This window comes from Dendrobates tinctorius, unplaced genomic scaffold (assembly GCF_039654945.1).
Source record: "Dendrobates tinctorius isolate UK_male_01 unplaced genomic scaffold, ASM3965494v1 ptg000010l, whole genome shotgun sequence".
Taxonomy (NCBI): domain Eukaryota; kingdom Metazoa; phylum Chordata; class Amphibia; order Anura; family Dendrobatidae; genus Dendrobates; species Dendrobates tinctorius.
Genome location: NW_027361678.1, coordinates 737,866 through 757,709, shown reverse-complemented (window position 1 = coordinate 757,709; position 19,844 = coordinate 737,866). Strand labels below are relative to the sequence as shown.

The window sequence follows — 19,844 nt, the reverse complement described above, 5'->3', positions numbered from 1 at the left end:
TAGGGGAAAATCATAAAAGAGAGTCTGTCAACACAAAATGACTGTTCAAACCAAGCACAGGCGCTTTGTACACCCTCTGCAAGGCCAAACATTTCAGTTCACCTTCCCACCTACTTGTTGTTGTGTGTGTTTTTTTTTTTTTGCGTTCCTCTTCCTTGATCGATAGCTTGGACTTTACAGGAGGAAGAGGAGGGCAGAGATAGTTGCACCTTCCCATCTACTTGTTTTCCATCTGACTGCTTGGCCAAACAGCGTTTGAATGGTCATTTTGTCCTGAGACTCCTTTTTAAAGAAAATCTGTCGCCAGTATTTTCCCACCTAATCTGAAAGGCTTATTATGTGTGGGGCCAGGGACCCTGATTCCAGCGATGTGTTAAGGTACTGTTACACTTAGCGATGCACCAGCGATCCCGACCAGCGATATGACGCGTCAGGATCGCTGGTGCATCGCTAAGTGGTTGCTAGTGAGCTGCCACACAGGCAGATCTCACCAGCGACATCGCAGCGGTCGGCGGTCGTTACTCACCTGTCAGACGAGGCGATCCTTATGTCCTCCAGCCCGCGTCCACGCGTCGCTCGTCTCCGACGAGAAACGGTCCAGGACGTTCTCGCGCGATCAGCGATAACCAGCGGGGGAGCGGTCGGAGGTAAGAATCACACATAGCGATATCGCTAGCAATATCGCTATAACGTCACAAAAGCCAGTGACGTTATAGCGATATTGCTAGCGATATCGCTTAGTGTGACAGGCCCTTTACTTACTGGGCTGCTTATTGCAGTTTTTAGATAATCACAGTTTTATCAGCAGGAGATTATCACTAGAGGACTAGTAGACCTGCTGCCATGTAGTCCAACCACACCTCCACCAATGATAGGCAGTTTTCTGTACACATTCTGGCTGCTTTCTGCCTATGCAATCAGTGTTGTGAGCAAAGTTATACAGAGCTCAGCAATCCGAGATCTGCTAGATCTGCAGCAGACAAAATGCTGATTTTATTTAAAACAAATACAGCACAGAGCCCAGTAAGTTATATACCTCTGGAATCATTGTCTCTGCCCCTACATCATGCTTCTCTCAGATGGGGTACAAATACATTTTACAGGGAATCTGTCACCAGATTAATTTCTATATAAATGGGCATGTGGCAATCAACATTCGTGTATTAGAAACAATTCAGCAAACAAACATCTATTTTGGGCCTTTTCATGGTATTGAAAGTTAAGACCCATTAAAAAGAATCACTATAAACCAATTTTTTAATCATGTTTTGTATGTATATAGCCTTTATAGTTTCTTTTTTTTTTTTTTTTGCATGATGATCTGCATTAGATAACAAAGATGTATCTTGCTATTTTCACACTGAGAACTGGGACTTTTTATACTCCTTATTCCTGCTCTTTCGGGATGAGTTTACAGAAGTTGCTTCTCATTCCAGGCAAGATTACAATGACCTATAACATCTCTATACAAACCTTATAACACAGGATCCACCAATCACAATACATGTCCCACCTTCTCTTGTTCCAAATTCCTTCACAATGATATTTGCACACGTTCATATTAGATGCTTCAACATCAGACACAGTTTAAAAGCCCCGTCTCACATAGCGAGATCGCTGATGCGTCACCGATTTTGTGACGTAACAGCGATCTCGCTACATGTGACACATAGCGGCGACCGCGCCCCCCCCCCCCCCTTGCTGGATATCGCTGATCGTGCTCGAATATCCTGGGCCATTTTTTCATCGTCGGCGTCCTGCTGGCCAGCATGCATCGCTGTTTTTGACCCGACGAGCGACCTCGTTGGAGACGCAGAACTCAGGACGCAGGCGGGAGTTGTCAGAATAGCTGCTGTGTGACAACGCACCAGTGATCCTTACCAGGTCGCATCGTTGTTGGGATCGCTGGTCCGTCGTTGAAGAGATCTATCTGTTTGGCAGCTTACTAGCGACCATGTAGCGACGCACCAGCGATCCCTACCAGGTCATATCGTTGTCGGGATCGCTGGTGCGGCGCTATGTGAAACGGGACCCCAAGTCAGTCTGTTGCTGCTAATGCGCATATGCAGTCCCTGAACTAGGAGCCTATAGCTCCAGTGGCCAGTGTAAAAAAAACAATTGTAAGACTTTTTTATGTATGTTTTGGCTTTTAATACAGATGGTTAAAAGCTTGATTTAAACAATAGGTCATTTTCTGATTACTTATTCCCTTTAAAGGGAACCTGTCACCCTCCCCAGACGGCAGCACAGGGGCATGAGTGACGTCTATGGGAGGTAGGGCACAGACAGCATCACAGGGGCATGATTGACGCCTATGGGAGGCGTGGCCCAGACGGCAGCACAGGGGCATGATGGACGGCTAAGGGAGGCGGGGCCCAGACGCTGCAGAGACATGATTGACGGCGGGCAGGCGGCTGCTTCAGGGGCTCACACCATACCTATGGGACGCATAACATGTATGAAGACCTATTTATAAAAGTTAATATTTTGGCGTTACTGGGGGTCAGAAATGGAAGAGCCACCTTCACAGAGTGCAGCCTTAGTGCTGCTGAAGGTGGCTATTTACTTAAAAACGTCCAGGGGGGTGACAGGTTCCCTTTAAGTCCAATTTTCTCCTGATCTTTGTCTTCCAATGATGCAGTGAGATCTCCATTATTCTTCACTGGTCAGATGGATGATTGTGCTACATGGTTTGTCTACTGGGTATTTCTTGGTGTTGCTTTTAGTTTGTATCTTGTAACGTTTCTTATATTTACATTAGTGGTGGTAACTGTTAATCCCAAGGAAGCTCTATAATGATTCAAGGCTATGTGTTCTCATGACTGTGACTGCCACAAGACCATGGAAACCAAGAATAGCCAGCTGTTCCATAGTCTTCTGTGTGCCTAGTAAAAAGATCAGTATGTGGCTATTTTAACTCTTTCATCCCATGCTTGTTTTCCCTATATGTCCATTTTACTGTGTAAATTGTAATCTGTTTCTCCTGTTTGCGGAATGTTAATGGATGAGATGTAATGGGCTTGTTCCGGTAACAGTTCCACAAAGTCCTATATTATGGTTGTCTTACTAATACCCCATATGGATGTTTTAAAGGTCCTCTGCTTGTGAAACCCCTTTGATGCTGAGCAAACAGCCGCTAATTATCAGCATCTCCAGCCTTTCCTGATTGTAATATTTTAATTCCCCTGTAGTGGCTGCTGCAAAAAACTGATGACTGGGGATTGCAATCACTAAGGACTCGTTAAGACGTCCAAGAGTGGACTGGCCGGCGGCTCTCCCGATCCGAGCATGACTGCTTCATATATTTCCGTTAAGCTGTCACGCTTAGGTTAGGAGAGCCGCGGCCAGTCCTTGCATTGCGGTCTGACCTCTCGCTAATTTGCATGGACATTTAAAATCGTACTGGTTCAATGATGGAAACATCGTATTAAAGCCTATGTCCACTTTCTCCCAGAACTTTATTTATTTTTTTAAATGTTCGATTGCTTCCTAAACACAAAGTTAAACATTATTTAAATGTCTTCAGTCCAAATTTTCCACCATTTTGCTGCAGCATAAGTGTCTATGGTTTGGGGTGAGCTGGACCGCAGAGTGAAGGCAAAAGGGCCAACAAGTGTTAAGCATCTCTGGGAACTCCTTCAAGATTGTTGGAAGACCATTTCCGGTCACTACCTCTTGAAGCTCATCAAGAGAATGCCAAGAGTGTGCAAAGCAGTAATCAAAGCAAAAGGTGGCTACTCTGAAGAACCTAGAATATAAGACATATTTTCAGTTGTTTCACACTTTTTTGTTAATTATATAATTCCACATGTGTTAATTCAAAGTTTTGATGCCTTCAGAGTGAATTTACAATTTTCATAGTCATGAAAATAAAGAAAACTCTTTGAATGAGAAGGTGTCCAAACTTTTGGTCTGCACTGTGTGTGTGTGTGTGTATATATATATATATATATATGTGTATATATATCTCTAATATATAAAGCTGAAGTGTGTGTATGTACAGTATGTATGTGTGTGTGTGTATGTATGTCCGGGATTGGCATCCACACCGTCGCAGCTACAGCCATAAAATTTGGCACAGTCACACATCTGGACCCCGAGAGCGTCATAGGCTATGTTATGAGGCGAAATTTTAACCCCGCATGTTCCAATTCACCAAACAAATTTGCCCTTATCTACATAACAGGGGAAAAAGTGTTTGTGTATCAAGCCCCGCCCCTCATTATGTCATAATGGTTGCCATGGCGACGCTAATGTCGTCATAGGTTGCAAGCCCCGCCGCTCATTATGATGTCATAATGGTTGACTATGGGATGGAGGATGTGTGATGGGTATATGGGCACGGGACTATGGGATGGAGGATATGTATGATGGGTATATGGGCATGGAACTATGAGATGAAGGAGGTGTGATGGGTATATGGACACTCTACTATGGGATGGCGAATATGTATAATGGGTATATGGGCATGGGACTATGGGATGGAGGATGTGTGATGGGTATATGGGCATGGGACTATGGGATGGAGGATATGTATGATGGGTATATGGGCACGGGCCTATGAGATGGAGAATGTGTGATGGGTATATGGGCACTGGACTATGGGATGGAGGATATCTATGATGGGTATATGGGCACGGGACTACGGGATGGAGGATAACTATAATTTTCTATAACTAACCACAGTTAGTTACTATGCCCGGGCAGCGCCGGGCTCTTCAGCTAGTATGTGTGTGTATATAGATAGATAGATAGATATAAATGTGTGTGTATATTACAAAAACATACACACACATTAATATTATGTACGGTACATATTTTTCTTCAAGGTTATTTGTATTTTTTTGTAAAAAATATAAATATTTATAAATAATATTCAATAGAAATATGTATATACCAGTAAGTAATTATATACAAATTAATATATTAATATATACATATTTTAATAATGTTTTTATATATTTTATTAATTTAAATATATATAATTTTTTTTTTTTTAAGCATTGTACATGGCTCAGCTCAAACCCTAAAAGTGTTCAAGTAAATATAAACAAAAAACACATTTGTTACAAACTGAACAGAAAAAGATTGGAAATGAAAGTATGCATCCATAGTGTCTTCATTTGTAACAAATCCATTTTTTTTATTTTCTGGATCCTTTACAAACTGGTCATGTGAACAGAGACGTAATGGCAGTTTATATAGTGCCATTGTTTCCGTGGTTTATTACTAGTAAATGTAGCCGCACTGCTCTTTTCTTGCAGGCACTCTCATTACATCGCATCAGATTAGGGCTTGCTGACTAGTTGGCACCCTAGTGATGCGCTTCTGTATCAAATAATTTGTGGCAAGCCAGAGGCAATCGCTGTGACCCAGATTGTATCCATGTTACACTACAAAGTCTGAGTGACCTCCATTACTTTTTTTTTTTTTTTTATTCACCCCCTTCCCTCTTCCCTCCTCAATTGTTTTCACGGACACCAGCACGGACACTCGAAATCGTGTAGTCCAGGCATGACTGAAGGAGAAGTGGGGCAATGTCTTTGCGAGTGAGCATGATCTCCGGTGCCATTAAAGCGGAGCTTCCTTGATAAGAACTGTTTAAAAAAGGCAAAGTAGAAAAAGCATACTCTACTTGGCGAACAAATTGACTTATGTGAAAAAGTTTGGGCCCAGGTTCAAGATTCGTCAACTCTGTTAATATTCTGCATCCGGTGCATGTGAATGTATTCTCTCACATGTAGCAAAAAAGCCAGCGGACTCATTTTAACCCCTTCACCCCAGGGCCATTTTCGTTTTTTCGTTTTTGCTCCCCTTCTTCCCACAGCCATAACTTTTTTTTATCTTTCCGTCAATATGGCCATGTCAGGGATTGTTTTTTGCAAGACTAGTTGTACTTTTGAACAACACCATTGATTTTACCATATAATGTACTGGAAAACAAGAAAGAAGTTTTTAAAGTATGGTGAAATTGCAAAAAAAAAAGTGCAATTCCACAATTGTTTTGTTTTTTCTTACCTTGTTCACTAAATGCTAAAACTGACCTGCCATTATGATTCTCCAGGTCATTACAAGTTCACAAATGCCAAACATCCATAGGTTTTTTTTATTTAAGTGATGAAAAAAAATCCTAAGTTTTAATATAATATATATCTCCATTTTTTCAGGCTCTGGGGTTGGGTGAGGGCTTATCTTTTGTTCACCAACCTGATGTTTTTATTGATACCATTTTGGTGCAGATACGTTTGTTTGATCGCCCGTTATTGCATCTTATTGCAATGTTGCAGCAACCAAAAAAAAAGTATCGTAATTTTGGAGTTTTAGTTTTTTTCCCTCATTACGCCAGTTACTAATCAGATTAATTATTTTTATATTTTGATGGTGGACATTTCTGAACTTGGCGATTCCAAATATATGTATTTTTGATATTTTTTATTGTTTTATTTTGAGTAGGGAAAATGAGGGTGATTTGAACTTTTTTTATATATATATATATATATATATATATATATATATATATATATATATTTTTTTTAAACTTTTTTTTTTACACTATTTGTGACAGAACATTGCTCATTTTCTATGAACACCGGCCATGGGGTGGTGCTCATAGCAGATCGGCAATGACAAGCAGTGGGGTCTCCCGCAGACCCCCTTTTGTCATGTCAATCCATCGGCGAACCGCAATCATGTGGTAGGGGTGCTGATAGGCACAATTTAGTGACGCGCTTCTGGCGCGAGCATGTTAAATACCGTTGCCAGAGATTGACAGCGATATTTAACCTGTTAACCATGGGTAGATCGCCATTAAACCCACAGCTGTTAGGGGCACATGTCAGCTGATCCAATCAACTATCATGAGCCGAAAAGATGTGGGCTCAACGCCGGAGCTCGCATCAAAGGGAGATACATGATATATGACGTATATATACGTCATATTTCATGAAGGGTTTAAAGGAGTTTTCCAGGAATTAAAAATTTAAGGTGATGACTGGGAATCATGAAATAAAAATCATTCTTTTACTCCTGTAGTTTCTCATCTGCCGGTCCAAGTGACTTGTTTTGCAATGGTGACATCTTACACGTAGCACATGTTGCAGCAGGCGTTTTATTACCCTAGGACAAATATTTATTTCTTCCAATTAGGTTTATTTTTTAGTCCTTGAAAACCCGTTAATTATTATTTTTTTTTTTACTATAAAAGACCTGTATAATATTTATATCAGTTCGGTTGTATTCTCATTTTCAGAAATGTCCTTGTCAACCATTTAGCGGTTATACAGTGGTTTTTGTATGGCGTCATTACATTTCTGTACTCTCCACTGACCGCTACGTGGCCCATATGGCATCTGATGGGCCATGGCCCAAAGTGGGTACAACATATGACCCATAGTGGGACAGGGAGTTACCAGCAAATTACAACTTCAAAAAATCTGGAACTTATACCAGCATGCATAGCATAAGTGTCGCACTGATCGTGATGTAACGGAGCCTTGTGTCTAGAGTATCCTGCACACCATATCGGCGCACTGTGCAGTGTTAGTGCCGCGTTGTCTTCTACCGTCAGGCAGGTGGTTTCTATAGGATAAAGACTGTTGTAGGGAAATAAGAAAAATAATTGGAAGAAAGGAACTCCTTATCCTTGTCTGAAAGAAACTTTCAACGCTACAATAACTTTCTTTACACCAATCTACAGGAGGTTGAGATTGACTAGATAAAGGCACAAGGCTGCACCATTGTTTCCCTCCACCTCCCCATACAGCCATCGGAGGGAAACCAATACTCTGCTGCACAATTAATGAGCGTTCTGTCCGTGCTAGATTTTTGCCAACTATGAAGAATTGGGCGTCTCATGATCTTTGAATTCATATGTTTCACCAAAGGGAAGTAATTTTTATTTTTTCACATTAGTAAATAGGGGAATTCGGAGGGGGAAACCCTATAGTTCTGGTGTTATGGAGACACTCCACGTCTTGCTCTCTTGTGGCTTTCTTCATTTTTAAGCCGACATGTGGAATAATGGTGAAAAATGCATTTGACAATTCTCAAGGGCGAAAGCCCTGATCTGTCAGCTTTATGGAAGTCTATGTAGCTTGTTCGGTTCGAGATGAAACTGGCACCCATCTATCATATACCAGTTTCTAATGTGCCTAAGGGATTATTCAGACAACCGTGTATATGAGGTTGGACCCTTGACATTCGACTGACTAGCAAAACAAATCTGATCTTGGGGTCAAACATTGATGGCCTATCCTAGTGGTACATTTACAGCTGTAGATGATCAGCGTTTTGTAGGCCCACTCGTTCCCGATTATCCATCGATTTACATGCCAGCAATCGCCTCCGAAATGACAAAACTCTCGTTTGTTGGGTGATTGAGCGGATCATAACCAGGACTTGTTCTTATACAATATCGTGTTATGTGGAACCGAATGATCAGTTTGGCGATTGTTCTCTCCCCATCATTATCCATCGGTTTGGCCGTTGGTCGAGCACTGAACAACTTGTTTATAGTCAGTCGGTGCTCATTCATGGTGCTTCACTGGAAGAAATCTAAATACATCCAAGGATGAATCTGAAATATCCCTGAAAATCTTCATAATTTCCCGTTTTAGCAAATTGTACGCATTCCCAATAATTAATGGGGGAATTTATCATCTCCTTTATGCCAAATATGGACATAAAGAAAGTGCTATCTTGTCCACATTCATGCAACCTTTTGCACTGAGCTGGTGCGTAACCAAGTGGTGTGCTCTATTACAGCACATCAAATATGCTACAATGACACAACCTTTACGTTGCAGATGAAGTTTGCATCAGCCAAGAGATTTGATATTCCTGCGCACTGACAGCCCAAGAGATTTGCCAAATTTATTAAGAGACGTGCAACTTGTAATATCCTTGGTGCCCCTGTCTTCAGCAGAATGTAGGTTTAAAGGCCCCTCCGTACATCTTAGATGGCTATTGGCCCAATGATCAGTCGAGCTATCTCTCCAGTACACGAGCACTCTCTCAATGGAGCGCTCCTGTGCGCTCTTGAGAGAGCTGCTGCCAGACTCCTCTGGTGGCCACGTATTTCAGAGAAAACAAAAGCATCAGCCGTCCAAAATCAGACACGCTGGATCCTTATCTTTCCCGCATCATTTGTCCAGTGAGGGTCGGGAAGACACCATACACTGTCGGTACTGTCGACCAAACACATTTATCAGTGGGATGTTAGTCTGTGTGTTAGAGGGCTTAAGGAGGGCACATTACATGGCTGTTGACTGAACGATGCTTTGGCCCACCCACGTTCATCCATCAGCCATCTCAGCCCACCCTTGCACACACAGGAGTGCTCACTCGGGCTAAATGCTCTTGTTTTCTCTATGTAAAAGTCGATGACTGATGTGGTACAACACGTCTCACTTGATAAAATTCCCCCCAATATGTGTGTTAAGGGTACTTCACACATAGCGAGATTGCTGAAACGTCACAGGTTTTGTGACGCAACAGCGACCTCACCAGCGATCTCGCTACGTGTGACACATGGCGACCGGTCCACCTGCTGCGATATCACTGATCGTGCTGGAATGTCCTAGGCCATTTTTTGATTGCTGGTGTCCCGCTGGCCAGCATGCATCGCTGTTTAACTCCTTAACAACGACGAGCGACCTCGTTGAAGCACGCCTATCGAGGTCTGAGTCGTCAGAATAGCTGCTGTGTGACAAGGTCCCAATGACCGCCGAGGTCGTTATAAGGTTCGCCGTATCGTTGCTGCATCATTGAGTACATCTGCCTGTTTGACAGCTTACTAGCGGCCATGTAGCGACGTACCAGCAGATCCTTACCAGGTCGTATCGTTGTCGGGATCGCTGAAGCATCTCTAATGTGTAACGGGACCCTTACAAATAGCCACCATATTATCTGCATTTTGTCCCTTCTTTGATCTGTAATATCTTCAGGTCTGTTTGGTCCCTTGGTTTTGATTACCCCATCCCATGTGTTAATGCCTCCTGACCAACTATTTATGACTTGTATATGTTCATGTGCTCCAGGGCAAAATTCCATCTAAAAGTCATACATTGGAATTCATGCAAGTGGTTAGTTGTTGCTTGTCAGAAAAAAATAAGCCTTAGGGCTCCTGTCCGACAATGGGACATAGGGTGCACATCATAGTAGGTGCATATGACGCAGACATGTAAACTTCTGTTGAGCCAAACCAATAAGTCTGTCATAAATAAATGCAAAGATGTTTACAATTTTTACAAAATATCCAATTTTGTCATTGGAAAATCTGGGACATGCAAACCGGTCTACTTTTGTCATTATTAGTTTTTATCCAATCACACGATGTGGCTGTGGGTTTTAACATTTGTAATTGTACAGAACACACTATTGGAAAATGAAACTTGGTGTCTTATGATCGACCATCTTTACATATTTTTATTTATGCAACTTTCTGTTATATGAATTCACATGCCACAGCCATACCATCTGTACTGACCGATAATTCTGTCATTTCTCATGATGGGGCTGCTGTTCCTAGAAAAGCCAGGTTTCCCACAGAAGGGAAAATGAAAAGCCAAGGTTCATATGTCCTGTATTTCAAGAATTTTATTGCATGCTATGATCTGATCACAGCATGAAAGGAAATACAATTAGTATAGCCCGTGCTTCTCATCCATTTATTCCAATTGGCCTACAATAATAGTAAATTCCTGTTGGTGCTAAATGTGCGCTTTGTATACAGGTATACATGTCCTCCATCCTGGGCCCCTTCCAGGTATATATTTTCCCCATCCTGGGCCCCTTCCAGGTATACATGTTCCCCATTTTGGGCCCATTACAGGTATCTATATGCCCTTCAACCTGGATCCTTGCAGGTATGGCATATATGCCCTTCATCCTGGGTTCCTTGCAGGTATGGCATATATGCCCTTCATCCTGGGTTGCTTGCAGGTATGGCATATATGCCCTTCATCCTGGGTTCCTTGCAGGTATGGCATATATGCCCTTCATCCTGGGTTCCTTGCAGGTATGGCATATATGCCCTTCAGCCTGGGTTCCTTCCAGGTACGGTATATATGCCCTTCAGCCTGGGTTCCTGCCAGGTATATATGCCCTTCAGCCTGGGTTCCTGCCAGGTATATACGCCCCCAGTCTTGGTCTCATTCCTGGTATTTATCTATACCCCCCCCCATCCAGGGTTGCCTCCTGGCATATATGCCCCTTCCTGGTATAATGTCGCGAATACTGCACCCCTTCTTGGTATATGTCCCCTATCCTGCATTTATTCTTAGTATATATGTCCCCCATCTTGGGTTCCTTCCTGGTATATATGCCCCTAACCTTAGTTCCTTCCTGGTATATACAATGGAGAAAATAAGTATTTGATACACTGCTGAGTTTGCAAGTTTTCCAACCTACAAGGAAGAGAGAGGTCTGTAATGTTTATCCTAGGTGCACTTCACCTGTGAGAGACAGAATCTTAAAAAAAAAAAAAAAAAAATCCAGAAAATCAATTGTAGGATTTTTACATCATTAATTTGCATTTTATTGCATTAAATAATTTTTGATACAATAGAAAAACAGAACTTAATATTTGGTGCAGAAACCTTTGATTACAATTACAGAGGTCAGTCATTTCCTGTAGTTCTTGTCCAAGTTTGCACACACTGCAGCAGGTATTTTGGCCCACTCCTCCATATAGATTTTCTCCAGATCTTCCAGGTTTCATGGCTGTCACTGGCCAACATTGTGTTTCAGCTCCCTCCAAAGATTTTCTATTGGGTTCAGGTCTGGAGACTGGCTAGGCCACTGCAGACCGCGAAAGACTTGTTATGGAGCCACTCCTTAGTTGCCCTGGCTATGTGTTTTGGGTCATTGTCATGCTGGAAGACCCAGCCTTGACCCATTTTCAATCCTCTTACTGATGTAAGTAAATTGTTGGCCAAAATCTCGCAATACATGACTCCATTCATCCTCCCTTAGATATGATGCAGTCGTCATGTCCCCTTTGCAGAAAAACACCCCCAAAATATGATGTTTCACCCACCATGCTTCACGTTTGAGACAGTGCTCTTGAGGATGTACTCATCCTTCTTCTTCCTCTAAACACGGAGAGTAGCATTGATGCCAAAAAGTTCTATTTTGGTCTCATCTGACCGCAAGACCTTCTCCCATGCCTCCTATGGATCAACCAGATGGTCATTGGAAAACTTCAAACGGGACTGCGCATGTCCTAGTGTGAGCAGGGGGACCTTGCGTGCCCTGCAGAATTTTAATCCATTAAGGTGTAGTGTGTTTCTATCGGTAATGTTTGAGACTGTTGTCCTAGCTCTTTTCAGGTCACTGACCAAGTCCTCCCATGTATTTCTGGGCTGATTCCTGACCTTTCCCAGAATCCTTAACCCATGAGGTGAGATCTTGCATGGAGTCCCAGACCAATGAAGATTGACAGTCATCTTGTTTTTCTTCCATTTTCTAATAATTGTGCTGACAGTTGTTGCCATCTCACCAAGCTGCTTGCCTATTGTCCTGTAGCCCAACCCAGCCTTGTGCTGGTCTACAGTTTTGTCCCAGGTGGCCTTAGACAGTTCTTTGGGCTTGGCCATGGTGGACAGGTTGGAGTGTGATTGTGTGTGGACAGGTATTTTTTAAACAGGTAATGAGTTCAAAGAGGTGAAATTAATACAGGTAATGAGTTCAAAGTAGGAGTTTTTCTTTAGAAAAACTAACAGGTCTGTGAGCACCAGGATTCTTGCTGGTTGGTAGGTGATCAAATACTTACCGTATTTAATGCAATAAAATGCAAGTTAATTATTTAAAAATCATACAATGTGATTTTCTGTTTATTTGTAGATTCTGTCTCTCACAATTGAAGTGTACCTACTATAAAAAGTACAGACCTCTCCATTCTTTGTAGGTGGGAAGACTTGCAAAATTGTAATTGTGTCAAATACTTATTTTCCCGACTGTATGTCCCCCCCATCCTGAGTTTTCCTTCCTGGTATATATGCCCACTAATCAGACACTGTTTTCTAACGCATAAACCCCCCCCAACATTCTACTCGCCTTACCCCGCTACCACGTCACTCTGCAGCCTTGTCTGTGACAGGCAGGGCTGTGGAGTCGGTAAGCCAAACCTGCGACTCCGACTCCTCAATTTCCCTTCCACCGACTCCACGACTCCGACTCCAACATATATTGCTTATATTTAAGTGAAAAAATTATTGTAGTACAATGTGAACATCAGACATTTAATAATTTTTATGATACAATAATCAAGACATTTAGATAGAACATAATATATATTTATTGGAATACAACTTTAGAACACAAAAAACTAATAAATTGTAAATATGTAATACACTATGTAATATCGATTACATATATATATATATATGTAAATCACTATGTAATAAACTATGTAAGTGGCAAAAAGCAAGTTTTCAACAAAAACATACTAAATAACATTTGTGCAGTCTATGAATTTGTTCTAAGAAATAGAATTGCCGCCATCAGCAGATCCTCCTTCATAGATGACCTCAAATCTGACCTAATAATTTTAAGGCTAGAGAACAACCTCTCTACAGTAACTTGGGTTGGAGGCAAAGCCGTAACCACATGGGAACATCTCTAACAATTTCCAAGTATAAAGGAATTGCCTCATGCCCAGTCAGTTTTGATGAACGGTTGAATTTTTCTATTTCTTTGAGAGCAAGTGAAACATTTTGCTGAAATATGGTCAATCTGCTTGCTATAGGAGACGGAGTGAAATCTTTTTCCTTGCAGCAACGCTTTGCCTGCTCCATATCATCCAAATACTTGTCAAAGTCAAACTCCTCATCTGATGAGGATGAAGATATGGCAGCAGTAGCACTGTCAGGACCCAAGTCCTCTTGCGCCAGGCAGTCCTCCTGTAGGCCACTCATCCTAACTGCTACCTCAGTCAGAGCTTCTTTTCCTTTAGTAAGCTATTGATCATCAAGCAGTATACGATGACTTGGGTCCACATAAACAGCTGCCAGAAAAATTTTATTTTCCAATAGCTGTGTCTCTCTCCATTTCATTGAAGCAGAAATGCCATCTGCGATTAAATCTCCTCTTTGGGACAGGCAAAATAGCAAGTTCTTCCACTCCCTTATGAAAATGCCAGGAGTTAAATCCTCAGCTTGTAATTTTCTAGTCACGGTAAATAGGTGATTAAGAAATTCCTTCAATTCAGCCACCTGTGTCCATTGACCTTCATTTAGGGTTACCTGAGGGTTCGCCATATCTATAAGAAACTGTTTTAGCCAGGATCAAAACTAGGAGGGGGGGCAGAACCTCATACTGTTCCGCAGAATCTCATACTGCACACCTCAGCTGCTGCACACCCCTACACTTGAAAATAAAGCCTGCACCTTAAGATGTGGTGAATCCAGTCTATTTATTCCAACTATCAATTGATGTTGATGTGTTACTGAAGACGAGCAATGCCTGTCCTGGGCGTCCTTTTGGGCAGCTATGAGGTATACCTGACTGGTGCTAAAAAAAAAAGAGTGTTAGTCTGTGTGCTACCCGGCTTTCATTCTTTTTGGTACAGATAAGATATGGATAGACAGATATGGATAAAATGGATAGAGCAGATTTCTAATCTGCTTTTGCTATTGAAAAAATTATCTATGAGCTCAAAAACCTTTCAGGTGATGCGGTCTTTTAAAAAGCTGATCTGCTTTTGCAGCTGAAAAACGTATCCTCAAAAAATGCAGCAAAAACGCTGTGTGTGAATGTAGCCTTAGATCAGGAATAGAACAGCCATTTATAGGACATTTCATAACTTTCCCAAATTCCTATGAAAAAATATTCAGCACATTCCATTGAACTACTGTACCCAATTTATTATATATTTTAGGAGTCGGAATATTTTATTCCGACTCCACCAAAATGAGCTCCGACTCCGACTCCACAGCCCTGGTGGCAGGTGCAGAGGCCGGCAGCTGACATTGGCAAGTGGCGCATGGCAATGACAGCATACGTTGCCCATAGTGAGCACGCCTCTGATTGACCGGCTCTGTCTATTGCAATGCATGGACCTGGCCGCAATACGTTTTAGCAGATGCAAATCCAGCTGAAATAGATACTGGTGTTGGCGAATCCCCTGTCACACAGACTTGGTCGCACTCTCTCCATCCGTGATAGTTATACCCCTTTTTGTCAGGAGTTAAAAGTAATAATTGTATTTTTTTTTTCATAAATCAATAGTACACATTACAATAAGAAACTTTTGTAATATATCTTACCTGAGAAATCTGCTGTTTTTCTCTCCTCCTGAACTGATCTTTCATTCTCAAAATTTTCAACTCATGGGTAAAATCTGTCTTTGGTGAATAGAGATTTTCCAATAACGATGATAGGAAATGACAGTTGGTGCGCACAAAGTTCTATGCAGAAGTGTAACTGTCATTTCCATAGAACTTGCAGCAGAATGTTTGTCCCTGCCTCTCTAGGTAAACCCTTTAGCATTTTTCATGTTTCTGCATAAATTTGACCTAAAATTACATCAGATTTTCACACATGTTCTAGAAGTAGATAAAGAACAAAATTAAGTAAAAAATGAGTCACAAATATTCGACTTTGCCATGACACGCTTCCACAAATGTGTGAAGATAAAACTTTGATAGATCCTGTTCTTTTAATAAAAACAGGTCTCCCACTCACACCTGAATGTCATGCTGTTGATGGAAAACACCAGGCTCTAATTTCACTTTCAAATGATTTTTCCAATCTTAAAGGTTCACATACATTTGCCACTTCTTTTTTTAGCATTTTAAAAATAACAAAGTCTGATATTTCAGGCTTATTTGTTTAATTTAGTTCCTTATTTAGTTTTCAGACTTGTGTAGTTTTAGGTTAAATTTATGCTGAAATATGGAAAATTCTGAAGGGTTCACAGACTTTTAAGAACCACTGTATGTCAGGAGTCAGGACTATCTGTAGTTTTAGGTGACCTTTCAGAATCCATTGTCCTGTGTGTGTAAATAAGGAATTGACACTATTTTGGGCTGTTATGACTTGTATCCTTCATTTTTCTGCAGATTTTCCCCTCTGCAGTCTCTCTAATTCTCAGTTGTCTCGAGCTTTGTGAGTGTTAGCTACCTGCTATGATGTCTCCCATATGCCACACACAGAAACATGAGTAGTACTAAGCAATGTAACTGTGAATCCAGCAATCAGGTGACCATTTTAGAAGGCAACAGCAATAATCTGTGTAGTTCTCTATTCCTATCCCCTCTCCATACACTTCTATTAGGCTTCTGTAATGTGATCTCTCAGTCTGTTGTTTTTACCAAGGCACATTTTAGCTGTTGAATGATCACTTAATTATCTTCTTCTCCCCCTTGCCTCATTAACTGAAAAAAGAAGCAGATATCTTATTTTACAAAGTTTTATATTTTTTTTCTACTATTGATTTATGCACAGTTTGCTGGAGAGACCATTGCCATTTAAAGTGGTAGTCCAGATTTAGTTGACTTAGTTGTTTTCTTCTTTTCTTAGGCATGGTTTGTTATAAAATCACAAAGGCAAACTCAACTGCTGTCACCCCCCCATGAGTCGGGGGCCCGGCGCCACCACCTATGCCCCGCATTCAATTGTATCAACATCATAAATGCTAATACAGTTGAAAGCAATGATGGAGGAAAGCGCGTCAGATGATGCTCCCTCTCCCATCATTACCCCTCCACCTCTGATGCAGCGGGCATGCGATGATGTCTCTTCATACTTAATTGCTCGCCATGCTGTGCATGACAGTTGAGCTTCTGAAACGCACATCAGACAATGAAGCAGCGGGGGAATGGGTAGAGATCTATTTCAAGTGTTTATTTCTCTTAAAGTTGATGATTATGGCTTACAGCCAATGAAAACCCAAAAGACATTATCTCAGTACATTAGAGTAATTAACAAAAAAAACACCTGCAAAGGCTTCCTAAGCGTTTAAAAAGGTCCCTTAGTCTGTTTCAGTAGCTCCACAATCATGGGGAAGACTGCTGACTTGACAGATGTCCAGAAGGCAGTCATGGACACACTCCAAAAGGAAAGTAAATTTTGCATTTAATTTGGCAGTCAAGGTCCCAGAGTCTGGAGGAAGAGTGGAGAGGCCACAATCCAAGCTGCTTGAGGTCTAGTGTGAAGTTTCCACAATCAGTGATGGTTTGGGGAGCCATGTCATCTGCTGGTGTAGATCCACTGTGTTTTATCAAGACCAAAGTCAGCGCAGCCGTCTACCAGGAAATTTTTGAGCACTTCATGCTTCCCTCTGCCGACAAGCTTTTTGGAGATGGAAATTTCATTCTCCAGCAGTATCACATTGCTTGATTCGCCAGCAAACTCGCATGACCTTAACCCCATAGAGCAGGGGTCCCCAACCACCGGTCCGCGGCCCATCAACGGGCCGTTGCAGTGCCCCTTGTCGGTCCGCGGACACAAGGGGAGCCGGCGGCGGTGCAGCAGCTGATACTCCCCTAGCCGTCCCTGTCGGCGCGGCGGCTTCATCCAGCGCTGAGCGGTCAAGTGTACCGCTCATTTAAGGTCATGAATATGGACGCCACTCATCTCCCATAGGTGTGGCGTCCATATTCATAGACCTTAATGAGCGGCAGCACGTGACCGCTCCGCAACGGAGCTGAAGCGCCGCGAGATGCAGGGAGGGAAGTTCAGCGACGGGAAGGAAGTTCAGCGATGTGAGGGTAAGTATGATGGGGGAGCCGAGCGGAGCCTTATATACAAGGGAGGGAGATTGGGAGCGGAGCCATATATACAAGGGAGGCCGGGAGAGTGGGAGCGGAGCCATAAACACGTGGGAGGGAGAGTGGAAGCGGAGTCATATATATAAGGGAGGGAGAGTGGGAGCGGAGCCATAAATACATGGGAGGGAGAGTGGGAGCGGAGCCATAAATACATGGGAGGGAGAGTGGGAGCGGAGCCATAAACACAAGTGAAGGAGAGTGGGAGCGGAGCCATAAATACATGGGAGGGAGAGTGGGAGCGGAGCCATAAATACAAAGGAGGGAGAGTAGGAGCGGAGCCATAAATACAAGGGATGGAGAGTGGGAGCGGAGCCATATATACAAGGGAGGGAGAGTGGAAGCGGAGCCATGCATACAGGATGGGAGGATGGGAGCAGAGCCATGTATACAGGATGGGAGAGAGGGAGCAGAGCCATGTATACAGGATGGGAGAGTGGAAGCAGAGCCATGTATACAGGATGGGAGAGTGGAAGCAGAGCCATGTATACAGGATGGGAGAGTGGAAGCAGAGCCATGTATACAGGATGGGAGAGTGGGAGCAGAGCCATGTATACAGAATGGGAGAGTGGGAGCAGAGCCATGTATACAGGATGGGAGGGTGGGAGCGGAGCCATGTATTCAAGGATGGGAGGATGGGAGCAGAGCCATGTATACAAGGATGGGACAGGGGAGCCATGCATACAACAGGGGGAGCCACACAGCTGGACAGGATGGGGGGAACCACACATAAATTTTCTGATGATTAGAAAATAATCAGCATGTACAGAACTCCAGTACAATTTTTCTTAAGTGCTCAATGCTCCATTTCCTTGTAGGTTCCAATCATCATTAGCAGTGACGGTCATCAGTAGAAGTAGCCCAGTGCTCCCACTGAAACAGAGAAACAAGCCAGGTGCTCCCACTCATTCAAAACCTATGGTGAGTTGTGTCACATTATAAATGTTATAATTAAATAAGTTTTCACTGCTAAACTACAACCGCGTCATTAGCCCCGCCCCCTTATGACCAAATCCCCGCCCCTGTCACACCTTCATCCCCGCCCTGCCGAGCCATGGAAGAATGGTCTTGCTTGAAGCCAGTCCCTGGTGCAAAAAAGGTTGGGGACCACTGCCATAGAGAATCCATGGGGTATTGTCAAGGGGAAGATGAGACACCAGACTGGAAAATGCAGACGATCTGAAGGCTGCTATCAAAGCAACCTGGGCTTCCATAACACCTCAGCAGTCCCACAGACTGATTGCCGCCATGCCATGCCGTATTGATGCAAAAGGAGCCCCAATGAAGTATTGAGTGCATTTACTGAACATACATTTCAGTAGGCCAACATTTTGAATTTTAAAATCATTTTTCAACCTGAAGATATAAAGTATTCTAATTTACTGAGATAATGACTTTTGGGTTTTCATTGGCTGTAAGCCATAATCATCAACATTAACAGAAATAAACACGTGAAATAGATCACTCTGTAATGACTATATAATATGAGTTGCACCTTTTGTATTGAGAAACTGAAAGAACTTTTTGATGATATTCTAATTTTGTGAGAAGCACCTGTATGTCAAGTGAGTATGTGGTGGCCATATTACTGCAGGACTGTGGGGCTACATTATACTCTTCTGGGCTGGCTTCATTATATTCTGGGCTGGCTTCATTATATTCTGGGCTGGCTTCATTATATTCTGGGCTGGCTGCATTATACTCTTCTGGGGTGGCTGCATTATACTCTTCTGGGGTGGCTGCATTATACTATTTTGGGGTGGATGCATTATACTCTACTGGGGTGGCTGCATTATACTCTACTGGGGTGGCTGCATTATACTCTACTGGGGTGGCTGCATTATACTCTACTGGGGTGGCTGCATTATACTCTACTGGGGTGGCTGCATTATACTCTTCTGGGGTGGCTGCATTATACTCTTCTGGGGTGGCTACATTATACTCTTCTGGGGTGGCTGCATTATACTCTTCTGGGGTGGCTGCATTATACTCTTCTGGGGTGGCTGCATTATACTCTTCTGGGGTGGCTGCATTATACTCTTCTGGGGTGGCTGCATTATACTCTACTGGGGTGGC

General features: G+C 42.6%; 1 protein-coding gene across 3 annotated transcripts in view; it reads left to right on the top strand.

The window, feature by feature from the left end:
* DAAM1 (dishevelled associated activator of morphogenesis 1) overlaps nucleotides 1-19,844 on the top strand; it is a 214,121-nt gene that overhangs the window by 46,754 nt on the left and 147,523 nt on the right. The window contains exon 1 of one of the 3 annotated variants that reach the window (XM_073585571.1): nucleotides 18,626-18,689. The exons of the other annotated variants lie outside the window; for them this stretch is intronic. The gene's annotated coding sequence lies outside the window, so the exon portion shown is untranslated. Of the gene's footprint in view, nucleotides 1-18,625; nucleotides 18,690-19,844 lie in introns of those variants that run through there. 3 annotated transcript variants of the gene reach the window in all.